This window comes from Cricetulus griseus, chromosome 4 (genome assembly GCF_003668045.3).
Source record: "Cricetulus griseus strain 17A/GY chromosome 4, alternate assembly CriGri-PICRH-1.0, whole genome shotgun sequence".
NCBI lineage: Eukaryota > Metazoa > Chordata > Mammalia > Rodentia > Cricetidae > Cricetulus > Cricetulus griseus.
Window position 1 is genome coordinate 83,786,746 of NC_048597.1, and position 24,689 is coordinate 83,811,434.

At 44.2% G+C, this 24,689-nt stretch overlaps 1 protein-coding gene across 1 annotated transcript in view; it reads left to right on the forward strand.

The window, feature by feature from the left end:
* The first annotated feature begins 15,209 nt into the window (after positions 1–15,209).
* The window catches only part of Mtus2 (microtubule associated scaffold protein 2), a 371,456-nt gene continuing 361,976 nt past the window's right edge, over positions 15,210–24,689 (forward strand). The window contains exons 1-2 of the mRNA XM_027413702.2: positions 15,210–15,578; positions 16,840–16,942. The gene's annotated coding sequence lies outside the window, so the exon portion shown is untranslated. The remainder of the gene's footprint in view (positions 15,579–16,839; positions 16,943–24,689) is intronic.

Genomic DNA, 24,689 nt, shown 5'->3' on the forward strand with positions numbered 1-24,689 from the left:
CAGCTGAAGTCTGTGGACGGTAACACTTCCCCACAAGGTCCTTACAGCACACGTAACACAAGCTGGAAATAAATTTTATTGTGTAAAGCTTCTCTTCCGCCTCTCCATCTCCCCCTCCCTCCCTGCCCCCACTGTGGTGTTTGTGTGTGTGTGTGTGTGTGTGTGTGTGTGTGTGTGTGTGTCCTAATTCATTGGTTCCAACATTTTCTGATCCTCTAGCATTCAGTTAGAACTGCCAGGGAACAGCCTCCAGGTAGAATTTTCATTTTCTACCATGGGACTAGGGAGGGTTTGAGGAGGGCGGACAGCTAAGCCAAGGGCAGACAATAATTATTTTTATGTTTATATGCAATGCTGTCAGGTCCCTTACAGACAAATGTGAGCTACCATATGGGTACTGGGAATTAAACCTGGGTCCTCTGGAAAAGCAGTCAGTGCTCTTAATCACGGAGCCATCTCTCTAGTCCCAGACAATAATTCTTTCGTAGTAAAAGGTCTTCAAAAATATTTATTTACTGTATGTAATCCCAGCTACTCTGGAGGGTTAAAAAGAAGGAAGAGGCTAGCCTGGGCTACATGGCAAGCCTTTATGTCAAAGTAAAAAAGTGACAAATTGGATTTGACATGGCATTATTGTTTGCTTTAGTACTTTTTTGTTGTTTTTTTCAAGACAGGGTTTCTCTGAGTAGTTCTGGAACTCTCTCTGTAGACCAGGCTGGCCTTGAACTCACAGAGATCTGCCTGCCTCTGCCTCCTGAGTGCTGGGATTAAAGGCATGTGCCATCACTATCTGACTTTTTTCAGCCCTTCTTATAAGAACAGATATATATGGAGTCCAGGGAGCAATAAGAGTGCAAAAAGGTAGAGAGTAGAGTCAGCCAATGGCTGCACTTCCCTTTAAGGTAGGCAAGATTCAAGCACACTCAAGGGATTTTGTGTGTGTTTGATGTGTGGGAGTAACTGGGTACTATACGATCTTGGGTAGGGGAGTATCAGGTACTATATGATCTTGGATGGGTGAATATTAGGTACTCATTCATCCTGAGTGTGGAGTACTAAGCACTATATCAATGAATGGGTAGGGGAGCAGTGGGCACTGTATCATCATGGGTGGGGAGCACTGTGTGGTCATGGGTGGGGAGCACTGGGCACTGTATCATTATGGGTGGGGAGCACTGAGTACGGTATCAGCTTGCATCTCTTATTGTCTCCAAAGCTTTCCCTGCTTAGGTGTTTGAGGGTAGGTATCTTTTCTTTCCTGGCCTCTCTTTCCTCTGATTTCGTGACCCAAATCCTCTCATTTACGGCCCATCTTTTTCTGGCATGTCATTGCTAGTGACTTTACCAGTGGATGGTAACAACAAATCTTGTCATTTTGTGGGCATTCCTTGCCACAATATCCTTTATTCCCACTGTTGCCTTCAATTATTGTTTTAGATTTGCAGAGTGATACAAACCTCTAACCCTGGGTACTTGAGAGGCAGAGGCAGAGGCAGAAGATCTCTGTGAGTTTGAGGTCAGCCTGGTCTACAGAGTGAGTTCCAGGTCAGCTAGGGCTACACAGTGAGACCCTGTCAAAAATACAAAACAATGAAAAACCAAAACCACCCAACACAAGCTGACTTAAAAAAAAACAAAAACCAACAACCCACAAACACCAAATTGTTAGGTTATTTGTATAGAAGCTACATGGGCAGGCAAGACTGAAAGTCACCTGGGGATGCATGAGACCCAGGGTTGTGAAGGTTTTGGCTTCAGAGCAGAAGCTGCCTGCTTCCAAGTCCCATTTTGGCCCTTGGCTCTTGTTTGCTATCCTGGGTGGCTCACTGAGCCCCTCTCCATGACATGGTGTCTCTGCTTTGTGTCCTCTGGTGTGTTGTGAGCAGTGAGAGGACACCCGCAGAGTACTTTGAAAAGAGCCTGGGAGCCCACAGGTGCCAGGAAGTATGGCATCCTATACAGTACAGGAAGGAGGCCAGTACAGAGTTTGGTGTACAGTCATTGTGGCCTTAGGCAAGTTAATGGTCTCTCTGAGCTGTTTCCTTTGTTTCCTCATCTTTCAGATGGTGACAATAGTACTGACCTCACAGGTCTGTTGCAAGGTTAAAATGACACAGAACTCACAAAGGGTTTAAAAACACATAGTGTCTCGGGGCATAAGAGATGCTTAACTCAGACCTTTGGAGTGTTGTCATGTTTTAAGTCCTCGGCATTTAAAGAAACAGCCCTTACCTAAGTCTTAAAGATGGAATTCCTGGCCTTGTCTACTTTCTTTGATGGGCAGTTTCTTTGATCCAAGGATATGGTGTTTACCCTGGCCATCAACACAGTGACATGCAAGAGTTATTTTGTTAATGATCCTGTCATTTCTCAGAAATTCTCCAGAAAGCAAACTTCTTTAGGGACAAAATAAAGACTCCCATGAGTTCCATGAACACCTCCATCTCCTGGGTGCCCATCTTGGCCAGAACTGCTGCCTGGAGGTGGGTGTACAGAAACTCCGTCTTCAGCTGCCTCCCATAGTGACACTTAGAATTGTCTGGATTAATTCCAAATGTTCTGTTTGGTCCAAGGTACACTTTGTAGTGAAACTCTGAAGGGATCTCCTTGTGGGTTATATCTTAGGGCCTTGGGATAGTTTTGTTGATCTCAAACTCACCAAAGCCACCAAACCCTCACTGGGACCCACACAGGTGTCCTATGTGTCACTTTTTCATACCAGAAGACCCAAACCCCACCCACACTTTACACCAACATGGTCAGTTTCTGACCACGTGTTCCCTGAAGAGCCATGATGTTTAACTGCCCACGTGACAGATGACATCACATCTCTTTTCTCCAGTCACTTCTCTCTGAGCCCATCCTTGTGTCTGGGGATTTCACTCTCCCATGAATAAACTCTTTGGAAGACCACTCACTTGAGTGGGCAAAGCAGGCTTGGTTGGATAACAGAGGATTCCATCCTGGGTACATCAAAGCCCATCCTTGTAAAATCTAATTCTATTAAAGAGGCCCGAAGGGTCAGTTTAGGGTCCCCCACCTCCCTGCACAGAACACATACTTTAGTTGCCATGCTTTGCTTTTGATGTCTGAGGAGGCTCCCATCTTCTCGTCTTCCTGGTGAAATTATTAAGTCAATTCCACTTCAGATACTTTCTCTTAGGAATTTTCTACCCACTGGTTGCATCCACTCCTGCTGTTTACCTGTATATCTACATTTTTCTGGACTATATTGGGGCCTGAGCGCCAACTCTGGGCCCTAGAACAAAATCCCATTGCACAGTAATCCAGAACAAAGCCTGCCTTATCCTGGTTTCTGTTAGCTGTTCCCTATGCTACTACTAGGTGCTGAGGAGAAAGAAGCTGGGCGAAGGAGGCTGTGTTCTTTCCAGACAGAAGGGAATCTGTTTGCATACAGCAGGGTATGAAGAGGGGTAGGGGTGGGGGGCTCTCCCCTGAAGAAGCTTGTATCCAAGGGGAGGATGGAGCGGGACCAATGGGGAAAGTAACCTTGAAAGAAAGCTGAAGCCAGCACATTTGGAGATGCTGTCTGGTATTTAGGAAAATAGAATGCCCAACCCTGACAGGCTGTTTCCCTGGTCGGCCTTGCAGGCCATCATGTAACTCCACAGGGGTTGCGCTTCAGCAGGCCACCACCAGGAGGTGCTGTGGGCCACTAAAACCGTTCTAGCTACTTCCCAGAGGGGAAGGGAGAGATTTGAGACTGGTTTATTCCCAGGGTCTCAGCCCTGCAGTGTTCTAGTCTTAATCATTGGCTGAAACCTAGCCACCTTCTTCGAGGAGGATGGCACCCTGCCTGCTGCCCAGCTGCACGGGTACATACCCTGCCTCCCTGCTTTCTTTCTGCCCCTTGTCTCTCCAGGCTCTCTCTTCAGCTACTCATACCCTTCCTGTACCAAGAGCATCGGGGGTGGGTGTGGGTGGACAGCTCCACTTCTGCAGCTTTTTAGTGACTAATTGAGCCTTCACACTATGCCAGAGAGAGAGATGGGGGTGCTATTTGTGTTTTATTTTTTTTTTTCAGGAAGCTTGAACCTCTAGGTGGGAAAGGACTGGTTTCCTGGAAGAATGCTTCTAGAACAACCATCCTCTTGAAAAACAAAACAAATTTTTATCTATGGACTTCCTGTTTCCTCAGTTAAAAGTAGTCCCTCCCTTGGCCAGTCTCGTAAAAGAAGTTCAAAGGACTTGTCCCAGCTCCGGGCTCAGGGGCCATTTTCTTGGAACTCTCTTCATTCTTTGGTTGGGCGCTGAGCTGTTCTCTTCGACTTTCTAGGGCCATCACTGGATCACGGTTCTAAAATCCTACTCAACTAATTTCTGCCTCTGCTCTTGTGTGGATTCTATTTCAATGTATTTATTGTGTTATTCTAGTGTTTTCAGGGGAGAAGCATACCCTGTTCCCATGTCATTAGGAGGCAAAAGGCTAGTAGTAGTGGTCTCTGTCGCCCAACAGGACTATTGAATTTGTTAAAGTTTGCAAAAACACATGCCCATAATACCTTATAGAATCATGTGTTTATTTTTCCAGACACTCCTACTTGTAGCTGTTTTTCTTTGAGAGTCAGTCACACACAGTAACGGTGTACAACTCAGCTCTTAGATGCCAATGCTACTTAGTAAAAAATGTGCCAGTATGCGTGGGATCTGCTTTAGGGGAGCACCTGGAGGAAGCAGCCGTCACGTAGATTCAGTATAAAGTAGTCTTCTGGAGACTGACTGTGAAATCATAAAGGAAGGAGACAAGAGAAAAGTGAGCCACAGACATGTGGGCAAATGACTACCTCCCAGGACCTCCCTGTCCATCGGGAGAGGGATGAGGGATGCTGAAGGAACAAACCCAAATGAGGAGATGAACCAGAAAGTACTCCATAAAACCCAAAGGCACTGATGAGGTGCCCAGGGCTCTGAAGGCTTAGATGGTGTAAAGGACAGAAAATGATACAGGGTGACCAGAGGTACGTGGTCAATATTGGGTGAAGGGTTGAATAGCCATGCAAGAGCATCAGAAAGAAACGAGTGGGCTCTAAGACTGACTTGATTCCTTCGTATCAGGCATGGCTGACCAGAAACACTTTAAAAAATTGTCAAAGAGGAACATGACATTTTTTAAATAGACCGAGAGAAAGTCAACTACACAAAGTTTAGTTTTTTGTTTTTCAGGTTAATTTATTTTTATTATGTGTGTATGAGTCTTTGGCCTGCATGAATGTATGTGCACCTCCTGTGTGTAGTGTCTGTGGAGGCCAAAAGAGAACACCGGATCCTCTGGAACTAGAGTTACAGATGGTTGTGAGCCGCGGGTGTGGGAGCTGGGAACAGAACCCAGGTCCTCTGCAAGAACATCCAGTGTTTAACCACTGGGCCATCTCTCTTGCACCCCACATATAATGTTTTACCTTTACTGTTTAGGTACTGATTTTTTTTTTTAAATCTGGGTATTTTTACTGATGTCTACAGGCACAGCACAGGGTTTAAAAGAAGGTTTTGACATTACAAGGATGGGGGTTTCTCTTAGGAGATTCAGTTTGCCCTAAATAAATCACTGCAAATTGTTTACTCGATCAAGCTACTATGGAAAATAATTTAGAGCTCTCCATCAGAGTCCTGTTTTTAATTTACAGGTGACATATCATTTTATTAATGTTGGGTGTGGCAGAGGAGATTGTTCTGGCAAGCTGTAAGTCTGTTTATTTTATTATCTTATGTTTATAGATGTTTTCACCTGTATGTGTATCTGTGCACCATGTGGATGTCTGGGGATCGAGGAGTTCAGAAGAGGGCATCAGATTCCCTGAAACTGGAGTCACAGATGATGTAAGCCACCTTATAGGTGCTCGGAAATCAAACTCAGCTTCCCTGGGAAAACAGCTTGTGTTCTTAACTGCTGAGCCATCTCTCCAGCCTCAATTATTTTTCAAGAGATATGAATATATTAGAATCCTAAGTTGTCATAAGAAATTCCCAAGTTACCATCAATTGAACTGTCTGTTTTGTGCCCTCATAGGGTTCTGCAACTCAGGTCTCCAACAAGGCCACTGCTAGGAATAACAGAACAGTTGATGTGTAAAGGGACGTTTCTCTCACAACCGCCTGCTCTCTGACCTGGCAACTGCTTCCAAATTACCACACAGAGACTTAGTATTGTTTACAAATGATCAGCCAATAGCTCAGGCTTATTACAAACTAGCTCTTACATTTCTAAAAAATAATTTATTTACATTAATTTTACACGCATTGGTATGAATGTGTCAGATCTCCTGGAGCTGGAGTTACAGATAGGCGTGAGCTGCCATGTGGGTGCTGGGAATTGAACCTGGGTCCTCTGGAAGAGTAGCCAGCACTCTTACCCACTGAACCATTTCTCTAGCCCCTAGCTCTTACATTTTAAGTTAACTCATATTCCTTATTTATGCTCTGCCACATGGAGGTACCTTCATTAGCATGGCAAGTTTATCTTCTGCTCCCTCTGCATCTGCCTGGCGACTCCTCTGACTCTGCCCTTCTTCTTCCCAACATTCCCAGCTTGCCTTTCCCACCTAACCTTATTCTGTTCAGCTATTGGCCAGTCAGCTTATTTATTAAACCAGTCACAGTGACAAATCTTCACAGTGTACAAAGGGATGATTCCACAGCATTGATGTAATGTCTAAAGGACTACGTTACCTCATGAGTAACCTGCCCACTTGCTGAAACAAAGCTCTTTAACCACCCCCACTGGGTTGTCAGTGTGCTCCTCACCACCATATACTCCTGGTTAAAAAAATTAGTTGCTTTCACTGACTGTTCTTTTTGTCTGTTTTGATACAGACACTATTTTCCCCACTGTCAGAATTCCTCATTTGCCTGCACTCCCTTGTGTAACGTTGTGGCCTCACAGGCCTTGCCCCCATCCACTTTGGCATGTCTAATGTTACATGTGTTCATCCCATGTTTGACAGCCATGCTGGTGAGGATTCATGGGCATAGCTTTCAACATTCCTAGGAGGCACAGTCTCAAAGGTATCAAACCTCCTGACCCTCTGGCTCTTAGAGATTTTTCCATCCCGTCTTCTTCAGTGTTCCCTGAGTCTGAAGTGTGGAAGTTATATAGGAGCCTGAAGTGGATTGATTCTTTATGGGTGCCTGCCTGTCCTTGAGGTAGTGACACTGTGCACATGCAAGAGGGACTCTGCTGGTCACCATCAGCCACCAGGAGCAGCTGAAGGACACCACCCAGCCAACAGAGGTAAGTAGTGCATAGACTCTCCACTCCCACTCAGAGCCTCAAGTCACAAAAGCCCAGCATGGACAGACCAACTCTGAACACCAGAGACAAAGTCTTAACGGCAGGCGGATGACCCCAGACTAAGAAATCAGGCAGAAAGTGAAGTCTCCACACAGCAAAGGGCAAAACTCATCTAACTTTGTGTGACCAAGACTAACAGCCTGCCACCCACCTCTAGAGCCTGACAAAAAAGGCAGTTGAGGAGAAGGGAGAAGCCATATTCATTCCACCTAGGAAGTGATTATAACAGCTTCAATTTCATTTTACTTCTTTTATAATTTTAATTTTTTTACTTATGTTTTTTACATCAAGTTTTAGTTGTTTTGTTTTAGCTTCTTTTTTGCTTGAATTGCTTTGCCTTTATCTTCACCTCCTCTATAATAATTCCTTGATGATTTCCCAATGTCTCACTCATGTTCTTTCCCCTTCTTTTACTCCCTTTCTCTAGGCCCTCTCTGTTTTACTGCTTAGTTATTATTAGCACCTTTGGCTCCAACAAAGAATAAACTCCATTTCCCAGTTAGTACCGTAGTGCCACTGTCTGAACCTTCCTGGGGACTTAAGAGATGTGAATAAGTGCTTTCTAATGCAAGTTAACACCAGAACTGCTGCCAAATTTTTACGTGTTGTTGCAATTGGCTTTCCTTCCGAATAGTAGTGGGGACATAACTCAAGCAAGGACAATTCGTTACAAAGGCTCACACAAAATTAAATAGAGAAGGGGCTGGAGAGATGGCTCAGTGCCTAAGAACGCCCATGTTGGGTGGCTCACAACTGCCTGTAACTCCAGCTCCAGGGGATCTGATGCTACTTCTGGACTCTATAGGTATCTGCATGTGTGTGCATACACACACACACACACACACACACACACACACACACACACACACACACACAAAAGAAAAAAAACAATAATAAAATAGATCTGTACAAATGGAGGCTGAATAAACAATACACAGAACTAAAGAGTTCATTCTTAGAGAAGATGGGCAAAATTGACAAACTCTTATCCAAATTAACCAAAAGAAAGAGAGAAAAAAACAAAATTCATAAAATTGGAGCTGAACAGGGAGATATTACCAAAAGCTCCCATGAAATCTGAGAATCATTAGGGGATACGTTGAAAACCTATATTGTAATATGTGGATAATTTAGAAGAAATACATAAATTACTGAACACATGTGATTTGCTATTTATTTATTTATTTGTTTGTTTATTTATGTTTTTCAAGACAAGGTTTCCCTGTGTAGCTCTGGCTGTCCTGGAATTCTCTCTGTAGACTAGGCTGGCCTCGAATTCACAGAGATCCACCTGCCTCTGCCTCCTGAGTGCTGGGGTTACAGAGTCTTAATAAGAGCAAAATTGAGATAATTTTTGTATCCTGTCTGGTAATAAGATAGAAACAGAAAGAACAGCCAGAGAAACTGCTCATAGAGATCAAGACATCCACTATTAGGAGGAGCATCCTAGACCTGAATAATGAAAACATAAAATAGACCAACAGAATTACTTCTAAGAGTAAGTTTGCAGCTAGAAATGTCTGCATTAAAAATTAGACCAAGGGCTAGAGAGATGGCTCAGAGGTTAAGAGCATTGACTGCTTTTTCAGAGGTACTGAGTTCAATTCCCAGCAACCAAGTGATGGCTCACAACCATCTGTAATGAGATCTGGTGCCCTCTTCTGGCCTTCAGGCATACCTGCGGGCAGAACACTATATCCATAATAAATAAATAAATCTTAAAAAAAATATTAGACCAAGTTAGGAGGTGGTGGTGCACACCTTCAATCCCATCACTCCTGAGGCAGAGGCAGGTGGATCTCTGTGATTTTGTGGACAGCCTCATCAACAGAGCAAGTTTCAGGACAGCCAGGGCTACACAGAGAAACCTTATCTGGAAAAACCAATAAATAAATTAAAAAATAATTAATTGTTTAAAAACAGCAAAATTAGGGACTGGAGAGATGGCTCAGAGGTTAAGAGTACTGGCTGCTCTTCCAGAAGACCTGAGTTCAATTCCCAGCATCCACATGATGGCTCACAACCATTTATAACGGGATCTGGTGTCCTCATCCAGTGTGCAGGTATATGTGTAGATAGAGCACTTGTATATGTAAATAAATACATCTTTTAAGAAAAAAACTTTTAAAAAAGGACAAAGCTTAGCCAGGTGGTGGTAGCACAAGCCTTTAATTCCAGCACTCAAGAGGCAGAGGCAGGTGGATTTCTGTGAATTCGAGGCTGGCCTGATCTACAGAGAGAGTTCCAGGACAGCCAGGGCTACACAGGGAAACCTTATCTTGAAAAACAAAAATAAATAAATAAGTAAATAAACAATAAACTCAAACAAGTAACTTAATGATGCTTCTCAGGGTCCTAGAAAAATAAGTTTGAGCTAAACCTGGGATCAGAACTGTGAAAGAAATAATAGACACCAGAAAAGGGTTAAATGAACACAGCAATACAGAGAATCAATGAATCATAAAGTTGGTTCTTTGAAAAGATAAACTGGCCGAGTAGTGGTGGCACACACCTTTAATCCCAGCACTTGGGAGGCAGAGGCAGGCAGATCTCTGTGAGTTCTAGGCCAGCCCAGTCTCCACAGAGAAACCCTGTTTCAAAAAACCAAAAAAAAAAAAAAAAAGAAAGAAAGAAAGAAAGAAAGAAAAAGAAAAGAAAAACTGATAAGCCCTGTCTAAAATGACCAAAAGAAAGAGAAAGAAGATCCAAATTAATTAACTTACTGATTAAAGGGAGACATTACAACATACACAAATAAAATTCAGAAGATCATATTTTGAAAACCTATAGTCCCATAAATCAGAAAATTTTAAAGAAATGGGTAAATTTCTGTACACATGCAACCTACCAAAATTAAATAAAGAGGATAGAAACCACTTAAGCAGATCTATTAAATAATGATATGAAGATGATAAAAATTGTCTCCTAACTAAAAAAAAACACTCAGGCCTGGAAGGATGCAGCTGGTTTTTACCAGATATTTTTTTCCTGCTCTTCACTCGAAACAGAGAGAGATATTTTATACAAGTTACATATGGTCACAAGTAAGGACAGAACTGGTCCAGAATGCCCCAGATGGAGGGTAGAGGGCCAACAGGACTGTTTTGGTTTTCAGGAAGGCAGGAGGTGTTCTGGAGAGATGTGAAGCTCCTGCTCTGCTGACACTTATTCCTGACAGTAGCATGCAGTCCTATGGCTTGCAGCAGCACCCTGGCCCCCAGCACCCTGGCCTCCTCCAGTATCCTGATCTCCAGCATCTTGGCCCCCAGCACCCTGGCCTCCAGCATCCTTTATTTCTGCTCTTCAGCCTTCGTGGGTACACAGGCTGATTTACCCTGGCCGCTACCTCATCTTTCTTCTCTTGGGCTTCAGCCTGCATGTTCTCTTGTTCCTTTACAGTGCAAGAGTTTCAAGGAAGAATGAGCCAAGGCAGAGAGCTCTGCCAGACTTTTCATGAAGAACCAGTGCTCCTCAAACTGATCTATAAAATAGAAATGGAAGGATCACTATCAGGCTCAGTTTGCAAAGCCAGTATTACTCCGATTCTGGCCCAGATAAAAACAAAAGAAAATGGCAGGCCAATATCTCTGGTGAACAGTTACAAAAATTCTCAATAACATCCTGACAAAACCAAATTCAACAACACATGGAAAAGATCATTTACTATGATCAAGTTGGCTTAATTCCTGGGAGGCAAAGATGGTTCAATACACAGAAATCAGTAACTATAACACATCACATAAACAGACTATTACATGACCAAATCAATAGATGGAGAAAAGCTTTTGACAAAGTCCAACATCACTTCATCATAAAATCTCCAAAGAATCTAGGAATAGAAAAGGTATACCTCAATATAATAAGAACTACATACAAGAAAATTACAGCTAGTGTTATATAAAATGGGGAAACATTCAAGTTTTCTACTAAAATTAAGAATGACACAAGGGATTGTAGTGGTGGTGAATGAATATATTAAGGACCATGATATACTTGAATGAAAACATGTTCACTAAATCTACCATTATATACAATGAATATAGGTCAATAAAATTATTATGCCCGTGTAATGAAACACTATGTAACCATTAGCATGTTTAAGTGCATTGTGTTGGTTAGTTTTAACTTCCAACTTGACACAATGTAGAATCACCTGAGTCTCAATTGCAGGAATGCCTACATGGTGTTTTGGTCTTTGGGCCTATTGGGGGGGGGTCTCTTGATTATTAATTGATGTAGGAAGAACCAGTCCATTGGGCTGCATCATTCTCTAGGCAGGGGTGCTTGAACTATACAGGACAAGAGAAAGCCAGATGATTTCAGGTAGACACATCATCAGGCTTGAGTGGATTTCCTTTTTTTCTGCTCTTGACTATGGAAGTGATAGGACTGCATTCTTTTTCTTTTTTTTTTTTAATATAGTGTAGTTTTTTTTTTTTTTTAAGATTTTTATTTTATTATGTATACAGTCTTCTGTCTGCAGGCCAGCAGAGGGCACCAGATCTCATTCAAGGTGGTTGTGAGCCACCATGTGGTTGCTGGGAATTGAGCTGAGGACCTCTGGAAGAGCACTCAGTGCTCTTAACCGCTGAGCCATCTCTCCAGCCCTAGCTAGGACTGTATTCTTAAGTTCCAGCTTTGACTTCTCAGTGATGGACCACTAAACCACAACAACAGAAAGGAAATGAGGGCAGGCAGTGTTTGGGGATACTCATTGAAAATGAACACATAATAGTTTATAATTATTGATTTTAACTGTCTAGAAATTCATATTTAAATATTGACTTAAAATATTTGAATTATAGATTTTCTCTCTAAGCATTTTGAACATTCATACCACTATAAGAATACTCAAGTCCTGACACACCGAGAATCTGACGTGAGCCATTTTAGTGTTGGTGGTGACCCCCTTGGGGGTGCTTACAACTCCCTGGTCTCTCATTTCTTTAAAGCCTTGTTTAAGGTGAAAGGGGATAGGAAGACAAAGTAGTTGGTTGTGAGGTTGCCTGGACATCCGCAAGGACAGCCAGCAGAAACTAGGATACCAGCTGTGGATGTACAGTTGACCCAGCAGCAAGTCCCCTTCTCTGGTCTCCCCACTTATGCCTAGATTAGCAGAGCCAGAGTTTTTCAATTTACTCCGAGTAGATTTATTGCATGCATTGACTACTGTTATGTGCCTGGTACTACACAAGGCATTAAATGAAGGTTAAACAGGACCTGGGTCGCATCACCATGCCGATGTCTGTCAGGAAGAAGGTAAGTAGATGTAAGTAAATTTCGCTAGTGGTGATTGCGCAGACAGCAATAATTTTAGATCCTTGGTGAGAGGATGTTTTAAAAAGCCCACTGATGAATAAGTTCCGTGGTTCTAGAGCAATCCAGGGCCAGAGCTGAGGACAGATGTTTCAGTGTCTGGATCCCCATGACTCACTGCATTCCAGAGAACCTGGGGCTGGAGGGTTGAGGAGACTCAGAGGAGAGGAAATAGATCAGAGAAAAACAATGCAACATAAAGGGTTGACTTATTCATAAATGCTAGGTTTTTTTTTTTTTTTTTGAAGATGAATGGAAATAATTTTACTTCGGAAGTGAAGTATGCCAATTTGCCTACAAATAGTTTATTCCTGCATTACAAAGAAATAGGGATGAATGGGACTATGTCAGGGCTTCTGGGAATCCAAGAATAGTTGAACAAGAGCGGCAGCCCAGCGAACAAGGACAGAGGCGGGGATGTAGGTGCATCCTTCAGCAGCTGTGTTGGACCTGGGTGAGCAGGGACTCAGTTCCGGTTGTCAGTTATCCTCTTCCTTGCACCGTTATTAGGAAGGTACATGAAATGGAGGTGGGAACTGTAAAAGACAAACGATAAGATGACTGGTAATTTTAGTTTTTTGTTTGTTTGTTTGTTTGTTTGTTTGTTTTTGTTTTAAATTGTGTATGAAGGCTTGCCTGAATGTATGTCTGTACACCACATGCATGCAATGCCAGAAGAGGCCAGAAGAGGGCATCATATCCCTTAGACCTGGAGTTACAGATGGTGGTGAGCTGCCATTTGGTTGCTGGGAAGCAAACCCAGGTCCTCTGCAAGAGCAGCCAGTGCTCTTAACCACTGAGCCATAGCTGTATCCCTGACCAGTCCTTTTTTTTTTTTTTTTAATAGACCAAAAGGAATTATATACGTCATATATAATCTGTGGTTAGAATAGCAGTTTTATTTTATTTTTTATTTTATTTATTTCATTTTTTATTTTTTTATTTCTCGAGACAGGGTTTCTCTGTGTAGCTTTGGAGCCTATCCTGGCACTCGCTCTGGAGACCAGGCTGGCCTCGAACTCACAGAAATCCTCCTGCTTCTGCCTCCCGAGTGCTGGGATTAAAGGCATGCGCCACCAATGCCCTGCTAGAATGGCAATTTTAACTGGAAAGTGCTCCACTTTCAAAAATAAAATGCTAGGCGCCTCTCCTCCCTTAAATCACTGACAGAAAACATGTTCTCTGTGGAGTGGTCTCATAATCTGAAAAGTCAATACATGCCATCTTTTGTATTTCAAATATTTATCTCACTGCACTAAGAAAGATGAGTAGAATAGCCAAAGGTCCATCAAGATGTAAATTAGTGAGCTGGAGCGATGGCTCGGCACGAACTAGTCAGGTATGTCTGAAGCAAGTGTTACTAGGAACTCATGTGCACTGAGGGAGGTGTACGGGTATGTGTTGAGGGTAGTGGGAGCAGAGGTCACAGCTGGGAATGCCAAGGCCTGACCAAGTGACACCAGGTGGAGTGAGGCATCATTGATACTCTGGCATGCTTGGCAGTCTTTCACATCCCCATCTTGTCAGGGGAGGGTAGAGCTGTCAGAGGTAAACTGAGTCTCAGAGAGCTTCTCCAGGTCACCTCCCCTTTCTCCAGGTCACGTCCCCTTTCAGATCTCCAGAGTCTGGAAAGAAGAAACTTCCATGAGAAAATATTTCCATGGGAAGGGCCAGTAGGCAAGTTTCAGCTACGTTTTCTTAATTAGTGGTGGATGTGAGAGGGCCAAGCCGATTTCGGGTGATGTCATCCCTGGTCCAGCAAGCCTTGGAGAGCAAGCCAGTAAGCATCATTCCTCTGTGGCCTCTGCTTTAGTTCCTGCCTTGACTTTCCTTTCTGATGGAGTGTAAACTGAAATAAGCCCTTTCTTCCCCAAGTTGTTTTTGGTCATGGGGTTTTATAAGAGCAAGAGAAACCTAAGAAAGACATGGAGCAGAGGGGATTGACCTGTGCCTGGAGCCTGGTAGCAGCAGGTATTAATTAGCTGGGCACAGCCGAAGGGGGAGGGCAGCAGGTCCGTGGTGCCCGCACTGGGACAAAATGAACAGGTTGCACATTGACCTGAGAGCTGGCAACAACCTCCAATAGAGAACATGGAGGCAGAGATGGCTTCAGGATAGGACTGGGAATCCGGGCTGACCTCAAGGGGAGAAGGGCTCTTTCTAGTGCAGAGATTAAAATAAACAGAAAATGTGAGCACTTGATTGCATAATTCCAATTGTATCTAGAATGGGTTTAAAGTGATGTTTAACAATAATTGGTACATAATTGTGCATATTATGACATTTAATAGACATATAGGTCAGCATGGTCACATGAAGGGAATGGCATACCCACAACCTTTGACATCATGTCTTTGTATTGGGATGTTGTACACCAATAACCTCCTAATTCAAACATTTGGTCAGGAGGGAGGCAACTTCAGACTCCGGAAGTAAACAAAACTTACAAGGCTTGTGAAGTTCCTGAAACTTACAAGATTCCCAAGGCTGTTACCCAAGGTTATCTAAGAAGTAACAAAGGCTGGTGGAAGGAGACTCTGAGCCTGCAGGTCATTCTGGGAGCTCCTGGGATGTAGCTCTTGCTTTTAAGATAAATAATAAAGCAATCGATCTTTTCCTTGTAACTGAAAAAATGCAGCCTGCCAGCAAAAGAACTGGCTGAGAAAAGTATCTTGCATGCTTAATCTATAAGAAGTTGCTTGGACATGAATGTGTGTGGGGTTTTGGAGATAATTTGTTTTTCACCTGTAATACATGATATAATCGTGTAAGGGAAATGGGAAACATGCTTTTTTTTTTTTTTTTTCTTTCTTGTATTCACTGCAGTTGTTCACTTGAAAAATAGAATGTCACCACAGTGTAATTTTTATACTGCTTGAAAGATTCTGACTGGGCAAATAAGCTGTAAGGGATATAAATTAAGAATACACAGAAGGGATACATCTGGATAGAGGTAAGAAAAGAAAGAGATAAAAGAGAGATATGATAGAAAGACTCTAAAGGGTGTGTGTGTGTGTTTGTGTGTGTGTGTGTGTTTTCCTTTTTCGCCAGCCCCAGGGAGTTAAGTTTGCCCCAATGACCAGCCCCCCAAAATTAAGTTTTACATCCTCAGATAGAAAAGTCAATTGTGTGATTAGTCTGCTCGATTTCATGGCTCCCCCTCAAATCCTGAGCTGCTGAAGGCTGGTCCTCATGGCAGCAACACAGCATGGAAACAGAAACAGATCCGGTTTTTTGTTTTGTTTTGTTTTTTGTTTTGGCATATTCAATTACCAATGTCAACCATAGTGTCTGTTGGGTTCCTGAATGTTCAGAGTTCTTCTATGCAACTGTACCTGTCAACCACCCCCTCCCCGTCCCTGTCCTTCCCTGATGCTCACTCCTGTCCCTTGGTAATCGTTCTACTTTCTGTTCTAGTGACCTGGAGTTTTTAGCTTCCACATGTATGAGTGGGTGTGCAGTGTTTGTTTTTCTGTGTCTGACACCTCACTTTATGGAATGCATTTGGGTTGATGTTTTGCTGTGGCTAGTTCCCGGATATGAGTGTCTTTTATAAGAATACAGACTTGACTGCAGGGTCATGGGTGGGGCTCAGGCATACGTGTTTTAAAAGAATGATCCCAGGATACTTATTATTGCATAGAGATACCTCCTGCCGATGGATGTCTGAGATTTCAAGATAGCAAGGTGTACTGGCTTGCTTTTCCGTTGCTGTGATAAAACACTGGCCAAAATCATCTTGGGAAGGAAAGGATTTATTTGGCTTACACTTCCAGGTTACAAACTGTCAGTAAGTGAAGTCAGGGCAGGAACTCTAGGGAGGTGCTCAAATAAACTCTGGAGAGGAATGCTGCTTGCTGACTCACTCTCTGACCCAGGCTCAGGCTCGGGCTCATGTTTATGTTTAGCTATCTTTCTATAGCATCCTTCATTCATCTGCCTAGGGATGGTACCACCCACAGTGGGCTAGGCCCTCTCACTTTAATCAACCAATCTGATTCAGGCAGTCCCTCAGTTGATGTTCCCTCTTTCCAGTTGAGTGTAGGTTGTATCAAATTGACAGCCAGGACAGAGGGTGAAGCCAATTTTTGGTCGGCTTGATAGTGTTTCTCAAATTATGCTGTGGTTCTACTCCATCAAACCTTGAGAGAAAATTTGTTTGAGGGTGGTAGGGTTCCACATATCATAACTTGTCTTTCTTTTCTCTGGTCCAGTGGGACTCCTGGGTGTCAATGAGCGTGCTTGGCTTAGAGTCATATGAATGTCACCTGCCTTACTTCCTTCTCTGACCCTGGGATACAGAAAATCCATCAGCAGGTATGCGTTAGCCTTCTTGCTATGTATCTAGTGACCATACACTTTGTGGCATAAAACCCTTCGCTATCTTATGTTCCCACAGTTGTGGAGTTCAGGCATGGCTTAGCTGGACCTGTTCCACAGGCCATAATGTGGCCATCAGCCAGGCTGGCTCTTAGATGGAGCTTGGAGCTCCTCCAGTGTTCCTGGTTGTTGGCAGAATCCACTTCCTTCTGGTTATACAACTTCTTATTTGTGATGGACTGTAGGTCTATAGGTCTGTAGGTCATTGGCAGTCTGCTATTACATGGCAGATGTGTCTGAGACCAATACAGACAGGCATTTTCTTTCTGTATCTCTCTGGGTAGCCCTTGCATTCATATAAGGTAGCTGAATGAAGAAAGTGATGTCCTGTCCTCTCTACAGAATGGCTGTGTATTAACCTGCTTAGGCTGCCACGACAAACTACCTTAGACCAGTCTGATTATTATATCTTTTTTTTTTTTTTTCACTTTAAAGGTGTGGGTAAGGGGGCCTAATCACTCTTCCAAGGTCCTGGTTGATAGGTTATCCAATTCCAAGTGGTCAACACTAAATACATGTACATATGAACAGTACTAAATGGATTGGGTTTGTGTGTGTATGTCTAATAATTAAAAAAGGTCATGAATTTGATAGTCAGTGGGGGAGAGGGGACATGGGAGAAGTTAGAGGGAGGTCAAAATGATGGAAATACAGTACTCATATATGAAATTCTCAGAAAAAGAAATGAAGTTAATTCGGGCAGTGGTGGTACACACCTTTAATCCCAGGACTCAGGAGGCAGAGGCAAGTGGATCTCTGTGAGTTCAAGGCCAGCCTGGTCTACAAAGTGAGTTCCAGAACAGCCTCCAAAACCACAGAGAAACCCTATCTGGAAAAACCAAAACCAAAACCAACGCCCCCCCCCCAAAAAAAAAACAAACAAAAAAAATGAAGTTAAAAACAATTCACAACCTCCCCAAACTGCACCAGGCTGGTATTCAAGCATTTCAACACATGAGCTTGTGAGGGACAATTTCATAGTTAATTTATAAAATTGTCACATCATAGCTATTGCTGCCTTATGCCATTTCAGAGTCTTAGGCTCAGCCAGTGAGGACCGGTTGGTGAACAATGAGCAACCTTCTTCCCAGGAAAGCAAATGCCTTTCTGGAAGCTCCCAGAAGATCATAGCTTAGCTTTCATGCATGTCAGGTAGAGATTTCGGTATATCCACAGACACTGACTTTGTTTCAGCAGAAAAACAAAGAATTTTCCTGGGAAGACATAGCATTCCCTCCAAGAGTGCTTTGTAGAAACAGCCTTGTTTGGTTGAGGTCGGTCTCACCATGTGGCTCAGGCTTCAAACTTGAAATCCTTTTGCCTCGGTCTCCAGAGCCCTGGGGTTTCAGGACTGTTATCACCACCCCTGGTTTAGTCGCAACCCCTTTAAAATTGGTGTTTGAAAGTTTGATGGCTGTGTATTCTTTTTTTTCTTTCTCAGATTTTTTAAAAAAATTGATTTAGAAACAAGATTGTTTTACATGACAATCCCAGTTCCCCTCTCCCTCCCGACCTCCCTAACTATCCCCCCAACTAAAACCCTACCTTTTCTCCTCCCCCTGGATGGTGAGACCTTCCATAGGGTGTCATCAGAGTCTATCATATCCTTCAGGATAGGGCCTAGGCCCACCCCCATGTGTCTTGGCTCAGGGAGTATTTCTCTATGTGGAATGGACTCCCAAAGTCCACACCTATGCTAGGGATAAGTACTGAACTACTACAGGAGGTCCCATAGATTTCTGAGGTTTCCTCACTGAAACCCATGTTCCTGGGGTCTGGATCAGTCCCATGCTGGTATTCCAGCTATCAGTCTGGGGAGCAAGAGTTCCCCGATGTTCAGGTCAGCTGTTTCTGTGGGTTTCACCAGCCTGGCCTGGACCCCTTTGCTATTTACTCATCCTTCTCTGCATCTGGATTCCAGTTCAGTTCAGTGATAAGTTGTGGGTATCTGCTTCTACTTCCACCAGCTGCTGGATGAGGGCTATCGGGTAGCATATAAGTCAGTCGTCAATCTCATTATCAGGGGAGGTCATTTAAGGTAGCCTCTCCTCTGTTGCTTAGATTGTTAGCTGGTGTCATCTTTGTAGATCTCCAGACATTTCCCTAGTGCCTGATTTCTCTGTAAACCTAAAATGTTTCCCTCTATTATGGTGTTAGACCCCCGAAAACTCAAGTATCCGGGGTCCCAGGCCACGTTCTCGGTCACCCCAATCACCAGGAGGATTCGAGAGCTTGCTGCAAACTGCACGAGGCTTTATTGTAATTTAACGAGCTAACCCCATGTTAGCTAGGGTCTTTCATCCACCCGCCAAGGCGGATGGCCAGAAAAGACGGCTCCTAGGGGCTCCTGAAAGATCTTACAGGGCAGCGTAAGGGGAGTGTCTAGGGGTACACACAGGCTCACGATTGGTGTGCCTCCAGGCTTGGAGGGTTTGCCCTGTGTTGATTGGTCAACTGGTTGTTATGGCCCATAGGCCCTCCCAGGGTGGTTGCTATACTCTCTACGTCATTGCTGTGCACTTGTCTGTAAAGCACACCCAGAGCCGTAAAGCATAGCGCCACCAGCTAACTTCTGATTGGTTCCTTGTCACGAGGCAGGCATCTGACTTTCTAGTGACTAACTTCTGATGGGTTCCTTGTCACGAGACAGGCATCTGACCTCTAAGTGACCAAGGCAGGTTTGTGGCAAGCACGTGTTTGGCTGTTATGGCTGCTGAAAGGGAAGCTGGTTCCTCACTTTGTTTACTCTTTTGCCAACTAAGTTTGAACTAGGGCGTCCTCCGGGTCCTTTCCAGCTTTCATGTCTTATGTTCTATCGGTCTTATCCTTACCAGTGTGTTAGGAGATGACCTGGCAGTAAACAGTGACATCACCACCACCCTCCGCCGCCACTACCACCACCATCATAATTATTTTGTAAACAGTGATATTATTAGCACGTTACCTTGGATAGCCAAATTGTATTCCATAATTGTTATGCCCGGCCCCAAGTGTTAAATCAATTACTGTAATTTCTCCTTAAGCATATACAGGTCAAGTAGAGTTTTTCATTTTAAAGACTAAGAGATGACAGACTGGTGGCTGCCATACAAAGGAAGGAGTGATTTCGTACTCTCTAGTGCCACTGCAGTGTAGAATCTTTGTCACTTTTGTAATACACATCAGATCCTGCTAGGTCATCACACCGTGACAGTTTTTGTCAATTAGGAAATGAGATAACTATTTAAAAGTTATCTCTGTTGTCCAGTCTGCCCGGGTCCTTAGGGTCAGGGCTTTAAAAAAAACGTTTTGATAAAAACAGAAGCCTAGGGACTTGGTGATAAAAATCTAAGCTTTTCCGGTCAAGAGGAAGAAGCAATCAGCATTTGCAGTTTAATTAGGAAGACACAAATTGAAGGAATGCAGAGTGTGGTCTCCCATTGAACATGAGTGATCAGCACACAGGAAGCCCTATGCGAAGTGCAGCTGTGGCTAATTAGCTACAGTAGATGGGCTAGACAATGAACCCCAGAGACAATGGTAACATGAGATGCAGGCACTCCGACTCACGTATGCCTGTCTATTGCGGTGATTCACAGTTCACGCCCACTGCTGTCTGTTTTCACATTGCACATGCAACTGCTAGGAACCAAGAGTACACTTGGACTCATTAAGAAAAAGAAAAAAAAAAATCACTGTTATTCTGATCCTCAGTCGCAACTGAGCTCTGCAAACAAGCAGAGTCACAAAGTGCCGGGCGGTTGTCTGCTGACCCCGGAATAAAATGATAAAAGCCCAGGCTGTGTAGCACAGTGACTGCAACAAAGTGCAGAGACAAACACAGGAGTCTCGGGTTCTGGTCTTCCCATTTTGGTTCGGCCACCACAAACGGTGTGACTTTAAGATGCTTTATTTCTCCCACAGAAGTGTGGCTCAGTCACTCTTAGAAGGGATTCCCTCCTCCCCCGTACACACAGCAGGGGTTAGGGAGGGGTGCACCCTCCTGGACCCCGATTAGGCACAAACCACACCCAAACACCTATTTTCACAGAGAGATTATTTATCAAGCATGGAAGAAAAGTAAAGTGGCTGATTTCTGACTTAGGCAGAACACAGCAGCGAATGATCTTACAGGTGTGATTTTTAAGAGGAAAACTGGGGGACCAAATATCCCTGTTATGGAATATTCTGGGTTCCAGGCCCTGGCCACATAAACAGAGGTGGCGCCAGGGAGCTCTGAGTGGCCATTGTATTGTTAATTAACTGTTTACCTGGCCTGAGGGTAATATGCCTCTTATTTGCATCTGTATGTGCCTCAGCATCTGAATAGGCCCTCACCTGGCCAGAAGTGCTGGTGGTAGGAGCGGAGAAGGGGAGGAACGAAGTGGGCGAGAAGGCCAGAGCTGGAGAGAGCAGCAAGGGAAAAAAGGAGAAATGGTTGCCTCGTGGTACTAGCAGGATGATTAAGGGACACCAGAAAAGATGGCTAATAAACAATGGCTCTAGTTCCAAAACATGGAACTGAGAGCTCTCTAAAGGTGACAAGATGCCTGTGTTTGGTCTTTATCGTCGTTGGGTTCCTAGAAGCTTCCAAGTTCACACACCCCCACTCAGGTAAAACCTCATGGCTGTCGTGGGTTAAAGCTGAGACAAGCCGGGCCATGACAGAAAACAGGAGGTCTGTGTTACAGTGGCCTAGGAAGCAGTGGGATGTTTGGATTGCTCACGTTAATTAAGGCAGCCTAAGGGGGCTTTTGATTGCTGGACTTCAGTGAGCACCTTGGTGATTAGCCTTAGGAATAAGCCTAGCATAAGAAAAGAATGCAAATAAAAGAATAGACCTCTGGGACTAGTTTTAGGGATGAAATCCATGGTTTACCAGAGAGAGGGAAGGAGGAAGGTAAGGCCTACCAGTGCCATGTCTGCCATTCTCGGACCTGCTAGAACCCTTCACTCTTTACTGGTAGTGCAAAATTATAACAGATTAGGGGGTGGGGGAATTTGAAAATAGTATGTGAAGTTGTCATGGTTGGTTTCCCTTGTTTGTTTGTTGTTATTTTTTGTTCAGGGTCTTAACTGTGCAGCTCTGCCATCTGGAACTTGCCATATAGATCAGGGTGGTCTCTGCCTCCCCAGCACTGTGCCTCGGCCCTCGGTGGCTCCATGGTTTTTCAAGACAGGGTTTCTCTGTAGCTTTGGTGGCTGTCTTAGAACTTGATCAGTAGACCAGGCTGGCCTCGAACTCAGAGATCAACCTGTCTCATCCTCCCAAGTGTTGGTAAAGGCGTGCACCATTACCACCTGGCTAAAAATAATTTTTATTCTCTAAAGATCCCTGGTTTGATATTAGTTTTGCTTGTTTTTGTTTTTCAAGACAGGGCTTCTTTGTATAATAGCTCTGGCTGTCCTAGAACTCATTCTGTAGTCCAAGCTGGCCTGGAACTCAAAGAGATCATCTGCTTCTGCCTCTTGAGCCCTGGGGTTAAAGTTGTGCACAACCACCACACAATACTAGTTTTGACTCTAAACAAAAGAAAGAACAACAAACAAAAACAAACAACAACAAAAGACCTCGCCAGATTTGAAGCTAAGACTACTACCCAGTTTTCAAAAATTCCATCACTCTAGGATGGAAGCATCCTTTCACTACCCCTGCACAGAGCTCTGCAGTTGTCCATTGTATGACTTCTCTAAACTGAACAGCAGCCTCTTAGGGCCAAGGATAAAGGAACCCAATATCCTGTCACTCATGAAAGGCAGTGTTTCCTAACTGTTGAAGGAACCAGCTTCCCTTTCGGCAGCCATAACAGCCAAACACGTGCTTGCCATAAACCTGCCTTGGTCACTTAGAGGTCAGATGCCTGTCTCGTGACAAGGAACCCATCAGAAGTTAGTCACTAGAAAGTCAGATGCCTGTCTCATGACAAGGAGCCAATCAGAAGTTAGCTGGTGGCGCTATGCTTTACGACCCTGGGTGTGCTTTACGGACAAGCGCACAGCAATGACACGTAGAGCATAGCAACCACCCTGGGAGGGCCTATGGGCCATAACAACCAGTTGACCAATCAACACAGGGCAAGCCCTCCAAGTCTGGAAGCACACCAATCGTGAGCCTGTGCGTAAGCCTGTGCGTACCCCTAGACATTCCCCTTACGCTGCCCTATAAGATCTTTTGGGAGCCCCTAGGAGCCGTCTTTTCTAGCTGTCCGCCATGGCGGATGGGTGAAAGACCCGAGCTAACATGGGGTTAGCTCGTTAAATTACAATAAAGCCTCGTGCAGTTTGCAGCAAGCTCTCGAATCCTCCTGGTGATTGGGGTGACCGCGAACGTGGCCTGGGACCCCGGATACTTGAGTTTTCGGGGGTCTAACACTGTGTTGATAGACATCAGTTAATCCAGTAGCTTGTGACTCTTCCTAGAGTCAAATGCGCCATTGCTGAGCGTTTTCAAGACAGCTCATTGGAAGTCTGCAAGAAACCAAGCTCTGTCCAATGTCTCCAAGACATCCCACGGTTTAACCCACAGGAACAGCCTGAAAGAATAAAAAGCAGTGAGGGGGTACCTGTCAAGGTATGCCCCTAGAGAACATGCCACGTGCAATAGAGTTAGTGCAAGATGTTTATTGGGGGAAGGGGAAGGGGCGTGTGCAAGAGCAAAAGGGGGTAGGGACCTGAGAGAGGCAGATAGAGAGAACAGGCAAGAGAGGGGCAAGAAAGGCAAGAGAAATGAGAGGGGACTGTGACGGTCGGGCATTTTGAAGGGGTGCATTCGTTGCATAGCTGACAGTGGAAAGGCACCTGGAGGCAGGTGATGCCTGAACTGCCTCTGAAGCTGAGATAGACTGGCAGGAACTAACACAGCCTGCCATTTCATCCTCTAGAGCTGATGTGCGTCTAAGTAAAAAACACCCTTTTCATACCAGCTCCACCAACCCCAACAAACTAGGCTCAGCCATGATCCCAGTGTGCCAGTTAAAGAGATGAGCAATGGCAGCGAATGACAGGATATTTATTCAGTGCACTCACGTTGGGACACCCCCTCCCCCAAGTCCATCTTTGGATGCTGTCTTGAACTTTAGGTTTAAATGGAGGGGAAACTGGTGCAGGAGCAAAGGGCACGATAACTCAGCAGTACTGAATGGCATGTGGTCCCACCCAACCATGTCTCAGTGCCTGTCCTGTGAGGACCTCCTTCCTTCTTCGATACCTTCCAGTAAGGATTGTGTGTAGACATAGCTGTGCAAAAATCCCACAGTCTGAGTGTTTCTTGAGAGGACCACACACCTGTAGCTGAAGGATTTTGTCCCACCAGGTCCCGCTGTCCTTCAATCCCAAATAAATACATGGATACTACATTAATTATAAAACTATTGGCCGATGCCTAGGGCTTCTTACTGGCTAGCTCTCTCTTAATTATTATCCCATAACTACTAATCTATGTATTTCTACATGGCCTTGGCTTACCAGAGAATGCCTGGCACATCCTATCTTCCTGGTCTCTATATGGTGTCCCTCTCGAGGCTCTCTCTCTCTCCTTCCTCTCTCCCCAGCATCCTTGTCATCTCCTAGCCCTGCCTATCTTCCTTCATCTACTGGCCAATCAGTGTTTTATTCATCAACCAATAAGAGAAACATATATACAGAAGAACATCCCCCATTGCACACCTTTGCCTAATAAATTCTTTCCCCTGTGTCCTCTGAATTC